Source organism: Triturus cristatus, chromosome 9, assembly GCF_964204655.1.
Source record: "Triturus cristatus chromosome 9, aTriCri1.1, whole genome shotgun sequence".
Classification (NCBI taxonomy): domain Eukaryota; kingdom Metazoa; phylum Chordata; class Amphibia; order Caudata; family Salamandridae; genus Triturus; species Triturus cristatus.
The window spans coordinates 298,227,179-298,240,460 of record NC_140592.1 but is presented as its reverse complement, the minus strand read 5'-3'; positions in this window follow the sequence as shown (position 1 = coordinate 298,240,460).

Below are 13,282 nucleotides of genomic sequence, written 5' to 3'. Positions count from 1 at the left end.
TGCATGCGTTGCATTGCTTCCAATGGCAACGTGTGCACGTCTGGCGATTCCCTTACGGGAGCGAGCGGCGCTATATGGTAGCAATTATCGCGCTCTCTCCCGCAAGGGAAACGCTGCCTGCTCTCGGCCGCACTCCCCCTACCGAGTACTTGCGCGAGGCGCATTCGCTTGTCATTGGTGATTTCATTGGTTGGACCCTCACTTTGTGGGCTGTGCTACCCAGAGGCCTGGCAGGGATGTGATGAGCTGCATGGTGTCCCCCTTATAGAGTACGTTTGTGGTGGTTGCCTTCTATGAGCAATGTGTTGTGCCAGCAGGAGTAAGTCCTCCAGCAGTTACCAAGGTCGTGTTGTCATGCTCATGACAGGGTGGCCTCGTACACTCGATTGTTATATGGTGACCTGCCAACATTTGGCCATGGGGCGGAGGAGGGGGCTCGTTTCAGTATGGGACAGGATGGTTGACTCCACAGGTCTCTTGAGTCTTACAGCCCTACCAGGCAGGGAAATGAGACATAGGTCCTCTTTTCTCCCCTGCAGCTGAGCGCGAGACAGGCCCAAGGCACTCTTCTTTATGACCATGTGTACCGCCTTGATCCTTATCAAGGAGGCGAAGGAGCTCTAAGAATGTTCTGAAAAAGCAGAGAAACGCCCCCTGCCCTCACCCCTCTATCATAGACGAAGATGGGGTACTGATAACACCAGGCTCTTCCTCCTTGACCCACAGGGAAGGAGAGCATTGCGCCGTATTATATAATTTAACCAGCGCTCACAAACAACAAAACACCGGTAAAAACAGAGGGGGTGTCCGTGACGTCAGAGCATCAAGCCGTAGGAGCAGTTCAGGCACACCCCTCTCAGGTGAACTTGGACCCCATGACCCATATTACACTTCAGCAAGATCTAGATAACTGTTTGTTCTTCAATTCTCAAGACATGTATTACTGGGTTGTAAAAGATTGCAGCGAAGCCACGACACATTCATTTTTATTTTTCAGTTTTATATAGTCTTATTTTATTTAATAACATCACTTCACATGTCTGAATCTGAGCAACTTAACCAGATTTACATTAATCAATTACTTTTACTGATGTGTAGCGAAATCGATAACAAAAAGAGGTTAGGAGGCACAGTAAAATCCGTTTCGTGTAGAAGGTGTGACAAACGAGATAATCCGTTTCGTGTAGAAGGTGTAACAAACGAGATGGGCTTTCTATTCTATCTGTAAAGCGGTTCCAGTCTGCAGAGCGCCCCAATGGTATACCTTAATCCAGAGTTCCACATCTCTATCAAAATCTTTCACAATCTCATACTTGGAACTCTTAGACTGAGATAACCTCAAAAATATTGGAACAATATCAGGGTCCCAAACCTTTAGACATTTCTCTAGATATCTCTGGCATGGTCTTTTCGGGTAGCATAACTCGTCACATTTTGCCTACACCATGATACCAAGCGTTCCTGCTTTGGAAGATGCAACTAGCCCAGAGTTGGGTTTTTACTGATTTGTCTACATAATCATACGCAGAAAACAATGTTTCTTGTTGATTTATTTTTAAAAAAAGCAAAATCCAGAACAAGGTATTATCTTCTTTTGAATGTCATTCCATGTTTCCTCACATGACTGCAAGTTCAACTATGTATGTTGGCTAGTTAAAAACAAGCACAGGCAAATCTAACAAGGTCTGGCTTTTTGTTAGGGGACGTGTTTGGTAATAGCTGGATGACTTTGTATATGTTGTTTACAACGGCCCTAGAAAGAAAGTCTCATATTCAAGCAACATCTGTACTCTCAAAGAGGAATGTTAGAAGAGGAGTTGGAAGATTACGTTTGCATTTAAAGCGGGGAATTTAAAAGGCATATGGAGCAAAGAATTCATATGAGATCATTTTGACAAAAGGCCAGTCATTCTTACATAATTATAAAAAACCCTAAGTGTAAATTCAGAAAATGTTATTAATTTTATCATAACATAAAAACAAGCATTGGTCTCGCCTTTGGGACCTTTTAAGTATTTAGTTATGCAGCATATTATCCTTGGCGCAACCATATCAACTGTTGCATGGCTAAACACTTATACGGTCCCAAAGGCGAGACCTATTGGCTATGCCAATGCTTGTTTGTGTATGCAGCGGGTATAAAAGTTCCTGCAGGTGTCTCTAGTGTCATTTTTTTCAACGCTAGGGCAACATTTTATACTAAATTTTCATTCTGATGTATCATTCATGTTTCTAATGAAAGTGTATGTTGTATTCTATGTGATGTGTGTTGTACTGTTGCCACTGTTAGCCCATGTGTTTAATGTGTGTGAATAATCATGCACATGTGTGTGAATATCCATTTCATGGTTTCCAATATTGAGACATGATCAAACACAATGATAAACCTTTTGCACACTTATCCATGGATGGTATGTGTGGCTGTTATCTCAAGCCTACTCATGACTATGTATGTGATTCCATCTATGAAGCAACTGTCAATCTAGGCAATGGCCACTCAGTAATACATGTACCAAAACTCTGTGCAAGGGCAAAATGGCCCATGTGGCACATTGGAGTCCCTCTGTAGTAGTCTGAAGGTGTAAGTGCAGAACCTTTGCCTGCACACACATGCAAGGGGGTGTATGGATGGGGCTTTGTGAGTTGTTGCATGTGTACCATATGCATCTAAAGCCCATATCCCACAGAACAGTGACAGTGTGGACATTTGTGGCCACAAAAAGCATGAAAAATTGTGATAGTGGTATGGTTTGTCAGCATAAATGCCTTGGTAACTTTGTTTACTTTTAGATAATAATATGTCTACTTACATGTCTCCATATCTCCAGTATGCAATGAAACGGTGTATCTTGTGCATTGCTTTGGGAGTACAGATGCAACACCTCAGGCTAGGCAAAGTTAGATAGTTGGCATTCGTCAACATCAGCTAAAAATCTGATTGTGACGTAAAGAAATGTATCATGAATGGCATATGTTGACTGTAGTTGTGTGAGTGTGTTTCCATGCACAACCTATCTGGAATACTGCAATGTACTCCAATTAAACGTGGCCTCTACTGGTAAGAACAAGTATGAGACCAAATACATGGCTAGCATCAGGAGTGGCATACCCACAGTTGGGGCCCTAAATCAATGTGACAACACACAAAAAAGGTGTTACATTAGTCAGTAATCATGATGGGGGGAGAAGTACATTAGTAGCCATTGTGTCCTGTGTCGGAATATCTTCGTTCTGGCACACATCTTTAGTACAACTTTTAGTGCATCTACATGTTTCTATGTGTCTGGCATGGAAATGAAAGTGCATGTATTGGCCATGTGACATGTTTATCTACACATGGTCATGCACAGTGTCCACTCTGGGGACACTATACAGAAGTTAGCAGATGTGCTGTGAGGTTGAGCAGAATATTTGAATAAGTAGACTGCGTACCATACAATGCAAGACACCTTGGGGACAGTGTAGGCCATAGCTTTGACAATAATTGGAATTCGTTCATTGGGTGTGTGCGCTGGCAGTATCAGTGTAGCTTTTCTCTATGCACTCATGATATGTCCTTGGAAACGTTGTTGTCAGCTGTCAGAGTGGATGTGGTGTGTGCATGAGGGGGCACCTTGCTGCACAGTCTGGTCCCTTGGATGAGAGCTGTGGTGATTAAGTCAACCCAATTCTTTACATGTTGTGTTCATTGGATGTGATGTGTGTCTTTGATTTGTGATGTGATGCTGCATTGTTAAGGCTAACTATTGCAGTATTTATGTATAGCCATGTTCCACAATCTCACAGAAGGGTGTTATACCTTTTCTCCTCTTGCCCATGGGAATGACTTGTGGGACTCAGACTTCACACAGGGAATGCCTTGCTTTCTCAATGTCTAGTTGTGCCTGATCATTACAGTGTAATATTACGTGTCTTAGAAAAGATTTGGATGTGCACATACTTCCTCATGTTGATTTTCTACCACTGTACGTCGATGAGTGTGGAAAAGGCTGAGCTAACCTCCATCCAAAGCGAAGTGTTGGTATATGCATGTCTTTGACATACACAACATTCATGTTGTTCTATGTTCAATTCACGACGTAAAGGTGTGTATTGGCAAAACGACCAGCCACCATTGCACCATTGTGCGCATGTGTCATCTTGTTGTTTGGACATAGCGTTATGTTTTGATTTACAGATTCGATGTGACAACACAAAGACAATAGTTGATCCCAATGGTGCCCCATCTGCATTTTGTAGTTGGCATACACTAAATATTTTCTTACACCCGACTATGTTATAGTTAGTATCATAAACTCTGCTAGATGACTAGTCTGTGAGACAGCCGTGAGTGGATCAAAAACTGTATGTCAGAAGTGTAGTGTGCTAATAGGATAAAATGCTCACAATGTGTTAGTGTTGTGAATGTTTAGTTATATAAATGCTAACATTTCCAACTATATCACATTTTTTCTTTAAGATTTATGCTACATAAAATTCACAGAAGAAATTGGTGATGATGTTATCCTACTGCTTTGTTGCTGCAGATGTAGTTGCAGGTTGCATAGGCTGCTTTTCTCCTTCATCTCCATCATCTGGAATTTCTGGTTCTACATTGTCCTCCGGTAAAAAAGGCACATTTGTCTGGACACATTTGTTGCGCAGGATGTAACTTACCAGGATGATCTTGCAGACCATAGGTGGGGATTATAATAATCAACCACCAGAGGCATTCAGACAGCGGAAGCGTGACTTAAGGACACCAAATGTCCGCTCCACAATAGACCTGGTGCGGCCAAGAGCTTGATTGTAGGTCGTCTGTGTCTGGGTTCGTGGTTTCTTCACCGGTGTCATTACCCTCCTCACCAGTGCATACACTTGGTGAGCTGAAAGAAAGAAAAAAGGTGTTACATTAGTCAGTAATCATGATGGGGGGGAGAAGTACATTTGTCGCCATTGTGTCCTGTGTCGGAATATCTTCGTTCTGGCACACATCTTTAGTACAATTTTTAGTGCATCTACATGTTTCTATGTGTCTGGCATGGAAATGAAAGTGCATGTATTGGCCATGTGACATGTTTATCCACACAGGGAGATGCACAGTGTCCACTCTGGGGACAATATACAGAAGTTAGCAGGTGTGCTGTGAGGTTGAGCAGAACATTTGAATAAGTAGACTGCGTACCATACAATGCAAGACACCTTGGGGACAGTGTAGGCGATAGCTTTGACAATAATTGGAATTCGTTCATTGGGTGTGTGCACTGGCAGTATCAGTGTAGCTTTTCTCTATGCACTCATGATATGTCCTTGGAAACGTTGTCAGCTGTCGGAGGGGATGTGGTGTGTGCAAGAGGGGGCACCTTGCTGCACAGTCTGGTCCCTTGGATGAGAGCTGTGGTGATTAAGTCAACCCAATTCTTTACATGTTGTGTTCATTGGATGTGATGTGTGTCTTTGATTTTAATGTGATGCTGCATTGTTGAGGCTAACTATTGCAGTATTTATGTATAGCCATGTTCCACAATCTCACAGAAGTGTGTTATACCTTCTCTTCTCTTGCCCATGGGAATGACTTGTGGGACTCAGACTTCACACAGGGAATGCATTGCTTTCTCAATGTCTATTTCTACCTGATCATTACAGTGTAATATTACGTGTCTTAGAAAAGATTTTGATGTGCACATACGTCATCATGTTGATTTTCTACCACTGCACATCGATGAGTGTGGAAAAGGCTGAGTTAACCTGCATCCAAAGCGAAGTGTTGGTATATGCATTTCTTTGACATACACAACATTCATGTTGTTCTATGTTCAATTCACGACGTAAAGGTGTGTATTGGCAAAACGACCAGCCACCATTGCACCATTGTGCGCATGTGTTATCTTGTTGTCTGGACATAGCGTTATGTTTTGATTTACAGATTCCGAAGGCATTGTCATGGTATCTGTGGTTCTCCTACTTACACTGTGTGTGACAAGATAATTATCAAGATCATTTTGGAAATGAGACCAAGCACTATGTTTATGCATCCTTTTTTGTGATTACCTAGAGTGGCACACCACTTGCACACTGTCACATGGTCCATGTACTTTGGATGTGTGCAATTATGTTGAAGTCTACATTGTTCTTGGCCGGGAAGGGGTAGCACATAATCCATGGTATACATTATTTACATTTGCTGGCTTAGTCAGTGTCAACATGTGCAACTTCTTAACTATTTGTTGCGCTTTTGCCATTTTATGTTTGAAGAGAAATGGTGCACAGCAACAGTGTATGCACAGTGGATTGAAAACATGACCTATTTGACAATGTTTTCCAACATGATTGAGTGGCTTGTGTTCTATTGTGTGTTTGAGTTGTACTTAGCAACAAGCAAACCATTGCCATAGGTCCCATTCTGGAAACGCTGATTGACAGAAGATGCAGGAGTCATGCGCACTGCCAGGGTACTTTGCAAGTACACTTATGAATAAGCCCAGATTGTCCACAATTGCCTGCACATTCATTGAATGGGTGTGCTTCCTGTTGCAGTAAATTGGCGCAGTTTCAGCAGAAGGCACAAGTTGCACATGTGTGCAGTCCATTGCCCCCAACACATGCGGGAATCCAGCAATGGCATAAAAGCCTTGCTTGTAGTTCTGTCGTTCTTGTACAGTGTTGGGGAAGTAGAGGTGCTGTTGCGTAATGCTTATGATGGCATCCAGGACAATGCGGAGAAAACTTGAGAAGGATGTCTGGAATACACACATATAAGTATATACTAAAGTATATAAGTATATACTAAAGTATATACAAGAGGTCTCGAATCCTCGACCTAAAAAGGACGCTATGGCGGGGTCAAATCCTTGTAAATATGCCCCTCATTGTCCATAAATGTATTGTTCCTTAATGTGTTTACTGGAACCACTGTTAGGTTTCCTTCTAAAGATCTCAGCATAGAAGGGGGCATACAGAACATGTGTGTAGGCATTCTTGCTGATGTCCTGGCTACCCCTTTCTAATAATGACCAATTTGCATCATATTTGCAGATGTTCTTGATGACAATCTCTGCAAAATAGTTGCCCATCTGTGCTCCATTTGTGAGGTGTCCTGCTATCGCTATATGATAGTTGACCATTCATGACATGTATGTTGACATACTTGCTGACATTCGGGCTGTGCTTGCATAATATTGGCCCTCCTTTGCATACTGTGGGTAACATTCTCACTAATGCTGCATAATACTGGCCCATTCCAGCTATATTATGGGCATTCTTGGTGACATCAAGCTACCCCTGAAAAAAAATTAATGGTGTCTCCTTCCCTTCTTGTAGGTGTCCGCTTTGCATTCTGGTGTAATAATGGTCTGCCTATTCCATTAAGATGGATTCTTGGTGATATTCTGGCTATCGCAGGCATAAAAGCTGTCCATTCTTTCCATATTTCAGGTTTTCTCTGCAACTATCAGGCTCCCCCTAGCATCTAACATAATAATTACCTGTATTGCCATATTTGGAGCATTCTTGGTGGTATTCTGACAATCCATTGCATAATTGTAGTTTATCTTGGCTATACTGTGGGAAACATTCCTACACTTCCTTGCATCCTGCCATCCTGCACCCGCAGAATCAGCATGTAAAGGGACATTGGTCAAGCGAGCAGCTAATTCGGAAAAGTGCAGTGGAGGTTAACCTTTCTGGGACAGTTCGACGCATGGAGCACATCAGCAGGCTTCCCATCCGTATAATCATCGATTCATATACAGCATTTTTATCACGTCAGAACCTATGTTTCATGCAAATGATTAAGATTTTGAAAATTACACTTTGAATAATTTTGCGCTTAGACACGTTTTGTATTAATAGTTTGTTTGATTTTGTGTGGAGGTGTTTGGGAGCACGTAACAATCCTAGGGGCATATGATCAAGGGGCGACGATAATATTATCACCGCTTTAGAGCTCGTTTTCGGGCGAAAAGCGGCGATAATATTATCTCATTATCATCAAGGGCACGCTAGCGCGTGATTCCTTGACGTATCGCCCCTTTTTCACACGCCTCACCTCGCATCGATAATGAGATGCCAAAGAGGCGTGGCTGTGAAACCAATATGGGATAATATCGCGAGGGCAGCTTTGCGATATTATCAAGGAGGGTTAGCGATATATAAAATCGCGTTAAGTATGCCTTAACGCAGGAATTTAACATCTGTTAAATTCCTGACTAAGGCATACCTAACATGGGGGGTGGATTGTATGGCTAAGACCACAGGCCCTATCATCTAGGATATGGCCGTTTTCCACCATGGAAAACGGCGATATCCCAACTATCTCTGGAATTTTTATCGCCTCGGCGATGCGCGTTGTTGATAACGCGCTAACCGGGTGATAAATTCTAGAGATAGCCGGCGATAAATATGCAAGCACTAAGCGCGATTTGAAATATTTATCGCCGGCCCTTGATAATATGCCCCTTAGTATTTTGTTTACCTTTTGGGGCTCTTGAGGCACGTGTTTAGTTGTATCACCTGGGTTGATTTAAATGCAGTCGAGACGGCAGTTAGTTTTAAGTAGCATTTTCACTTGGGCGGTCGGCAAGCTGTGGTGTATTTGGATGCAGGTAGAGGAGTTCTTTAATTATTTCGTTTTTGAATATGCTTTGCTACTTCAGTTTTTTCCTTCTGGAGGGCTCACAGGGGTTCAGCATTTGGGTATGGTCTTTCTGACACTGAGCATGTTAACTCGAAATGTAAATGACATTACAGGATGCAGTTTTATTTTATTCTTTTTATTTAACTTTCACAACGAATTCCAAGGGAGCACACAGGTCAGTTTGGTTGTTGAATAATTGGCTGCATTATAGCTAAGGTCAAATCACATTTGTGGAGAGGTGCATTAAGTTATACTAATGGAAATGAGTCAGGGATGGGGAATTGTTACTGATACGCTATTTATTTAATTCGCAGTTATCCCTGAAGAAGGGCGGTCATTGCCCGAAATGCATTGGGTTTTATAAATGATGTCGCACTGAGAGGAATGGTGTAGAGAAAAGCCTGGATAGGCAGCCGTTGAACTTATTGATAAAAAATTTGGAATGAAGATGCTAGGTCAAAATGGATTACCAATAATTAGATGAAATAAAAGGAAATATTAATGAACAAAACTGTTGGAACTTGATTTCTCTGTGAACTCACTAGGGGGCATATTATCAAGCATGGCGTTAAAATTATCGCCGCCTTAGCGGCAGAAAGCTGCAGCTAAAGCGGCGATAATGGGCTTGATAATACGCCGCAGAGAATTCCAATAGAAGCCCATGTTGACACCAGAACATGGGCTTCTATGGGAATTCACAAGGGCATATTATCAAGCCCATTATCGCCGCCTTAGCGGCAGTTTTCTGTCTCTAAAGCGGCGATAATTTTAACGCCGTTTCTTGATAATATGCCCCTTCATGCTGTGCATCCTAGGTTGAAACCCGACGAGGCTCCACTTATTTTGAATGAACTTTATGTGCATGGACGGAGCGCGTTAAACCATGATAGCACGCAACTACATAAAGTCTTTGAGTATCTTTAAAGCTGTGTAAGTGTGTAATTTAGTTTGCATTCTGCCATTTTTGCTGAGTATCCTGCCATCCCTGCCATAATAAAAGCCCACCCTTGTCAAACGGTGGCAATTCTTGGTGGCATTGCAGCGGTCACTTATATAATAGTGGCCTATCCATGCCACGTTGAGGGCATTCTTGGAATAATTCCTTGTGTCCCTGGCATAAAAAGTACTCCATTAGCCCTAAAGTCTTGAGAAATTGCCGGCTAAAAATCGCAATTTGATCACTTTTGTCCAACATGAACGTTGTCTAATTTTCGAAACTGGTAAACTGTTTTTTCTTTTTTATAATAAATGTGAACAATATTCAAATAGAACTCACACATTATCATTCCACACATTTACATTCAATTACTTCTCAGTGACTGTTGTTTTCCAAGAGTTCTCTTTGGGCAACAAAACACCCTTCCAACTCTTCACCACTGTAGTTTTACAGTTTGTTCTTCCAGATCCTAAGATTACCGCAATAACTTGCAAATGTTGTAGATCACCAATGTCAATTGTAGAATAGGTACTCCCTTACTGCTGTCTTTCTGATGTTCATCGTCCACTCCAGCAGAGAAGCGCTTTCTTTGGTCCTCTATTTCTGAGTGGTTAGTGACAGAATGACTAAGGAACAAAAACACATCAAATTATCTGGGTTGTTACACTGGACCAACGCCTTTCATTACCTACTCACAGTTTTTTTCCCAATGAACAACAGCCACATTTCTCTGTCATATTATATACCTTAAGACATAAATCCCTAATTCTGGGGCATTCCCAAATCATATACCACAAATTCCCCAAAGTCAAAGTCAAAGGCTTTATTTCGATAAAAACATATCATAAAAGCTTTACAAAAACAAAGTTTAAATTCATTTCAGTTAAAATCCTAGTGTTACAATAAAAGTGAGACATATCATAAATAGATATTTTAAGAACGGATTAAACAATTTCTTTAAGCCTTTTGCTTCTGATGCGCCATGCCCAAGATAAAAATTTTGATAGGACGCAAGCATACAGAGGGCGGGAGTCAGACATTAAAATACGTAACGCCTCAATGTAGTGCCTAGTGCCTAAGGAACGGCACAGTTGCTTGAGCCATCTTCTTCTTGGGTATACGTACTGTGGGCATTCAAATAAAAAATGGGCCACAGACTCTTGTCTGGATATACAAAAAGGACAGAATTCAGTGGTCTGGGCAGGGGGATTCCACCGGGAAGTAAAAACATAAAGTGGAAGAGTCCCGGTTCTAAATTTGAAGTAAAGAGATCTGTCATAAGGTCTCTCAATAATGTCAAGATACAGTTCCCGGATCGGGTGGTCCTTAAATTCCAGAAAGTCCTCCGTGAGTCTACCCAATGTACAGTTTGTTTTTCTTTGGGTCGCAATCCAGTTCCAATATAGAGACTTAAGCGTAGCTTTCGGGGGGGAAGACCTGTTTTCCCATGCTGCGCTTAGCCCGAGATTGCGCAAGAGGATTTTCATGTCGCTCAGCCACTTTATCTTGTGCCAACCCGGGAGTGACATAACTTCAGAGAGGCCTTTGGCATATTTAGCTAGTTCCGGGACACGCCATAGTCGGGCCCATAGCAGTAGAGGGCGAAGTTTCGCCAGGTCATCAATAGGACGACAACCTAGATCGAGCATCAGTGGGATCGTTGGAGTACCTTGAGGGAGTGACATGATGGCCCTACAAAACTTTCTCTCAGCTCTTGACAACTCACTAATATTGCATGAACCCCACAGCTCAGCCCCGTAGAGAGCAGAGCTGACTGCCCTTGCTGCGTAAATTTCCATAACAGGGGCTATAGGTCTAATAGCACAGGAACGCTGTTCCTTCAGTAAGGCCCCTGTTACTCTCTTGTGGGCTAGCAACATCTTGCTTAAGTGGGGGGCCCATTGCATATTGTGAGATAAACGGATCCCTAGGTAATCAAACACATCCACCCTCCCCAGGGGTACGGCATTTAATTTCAAAGGGCGCACAAGTTTTTTTGGGGGGTTCATCACAAGATATTTCGTTTTGTCAGTGTTGATTACCAGGCCCCGTTTAGCGCAGAAGAGTTGGAAGTTATTTAGTAATTTTTGGAGGCCCATAGGGGATTTGGAGAGTAAAAGGGTGTCGTCTGCAAAGAGGAGGGTAGGGATACGTTCCCCTGCCAGGGATGGTTCATCTGAAGGATCGTTCAGCAGATGCTCAACCACACCGTTCACATATAAGGAGAAAAGGGTGGGGGCTAGAACACATCCCTGGCGAACCCCTCTCTCAACCGGGATTCTACTAGTTCTCTCTCCATCCCTGCCCCATCTAATCTGTGCAAAGTTGTTTTCATGCAACCTTGCAATTAACAAAAGTAAGTAGTGGGGCACCCCCATGTCAGAAAGTACTCTCCAGAGGGTCTCCCTGGGTACCAAATCAAAGGCAGTCTTTAAATCGATAAATGCGAGATAAAGACTGCCTTTGCCTAGGACCACCACCTTCCAATACACTAATAACAGTCTAAATGTCTGTTCAATAGTACCAGTGCCTGATCTAAAACCTGCCTGGTAGTCGGAAAGGACATTGGTTTCGTCAATCCATTGTGATAGTCTGACTAACAACACCTTCCCGACTACTTTTTGGGTTATATCCAGCAGGCTTATGGGTCTGTAGTTAGACGGGTCGTCCCTGGCCCCCTTTTTAAAAATAGGGACAACCTCCGCCCCTTTCCACGATGCCGGAATAGGAGCTCCCCTACTAATAGCATTGATCAAACAACAAATGAATTTGCCCCAATTCGGAATATCCGAACGTAGGAGGTCCCCGGGGATACCATCTAAGCCGGCTGCTTTTTGGGGCCTAATGTTGCCAATTGCGTACTCGACTTCTTTGATCGTAAAAGATTAATTCCATCCAGTACAAAGAGGTGAATTGCCGCATTACTAACTGTTAGCGCATAAACATTAAAGTAAGTAAAGCCCTTAGACACAGAGTCAAATTTCTGTCAGATATCGCCCAACTCATACATGTGCTATAGAAGCTCTATTGTTTCTCTCATCCAAGCCGCACCCCCTCAAGATATCCCCATTGTATGTTGTTAATCGTTCAATCTCTCCCATTGCCATATTGAAATCATCACACAGAATCATTGGGGCTGGACAAGAGGCAAGTTCTAACAAAGGTCTTCCAAGGGATGGGGATCATCAATTATTGGGCCATAATAGCTACCAACGGTTATTAATTCTGGACCCTACTGTAATCATAAGTAAATCCATGTTCACACTGGATGCTAATAATGTGGGATCCTTGCAACAATACCACATCTGCGTTAGTCTCTTCAAGAAACCTTAATATTCTATTTCTTTTTTAAATCTAAGAGGCCAGTCACATCAATGATGTATTCTCAATGTTATTCATCCTGGAAGTTCAGCCTAAACTTTAATCCTACTTTTTAGGCCCTATCTACATTTCTTTCTTTTGTCTTTGTCTGCTCTCAACCTCTGGTGTGGTATCAGAATAACATTCTTAGAATATTGTCTGGTATAAAGATCATGAGCTAAATATTGTTCCCAGAATATTGCTCCATTGGAATTAATAAGAGAAAATCTACACACAATGGGACAATATTTTTGTACATATTTTTATACGCATTATTCCGACCTACAACTCTCTGTCATATACCCCATCCAAGCCAGAAACAGTAAATAGTAAGCAGATTGCACTTCTGTATTATATTTAAAGCAAATATT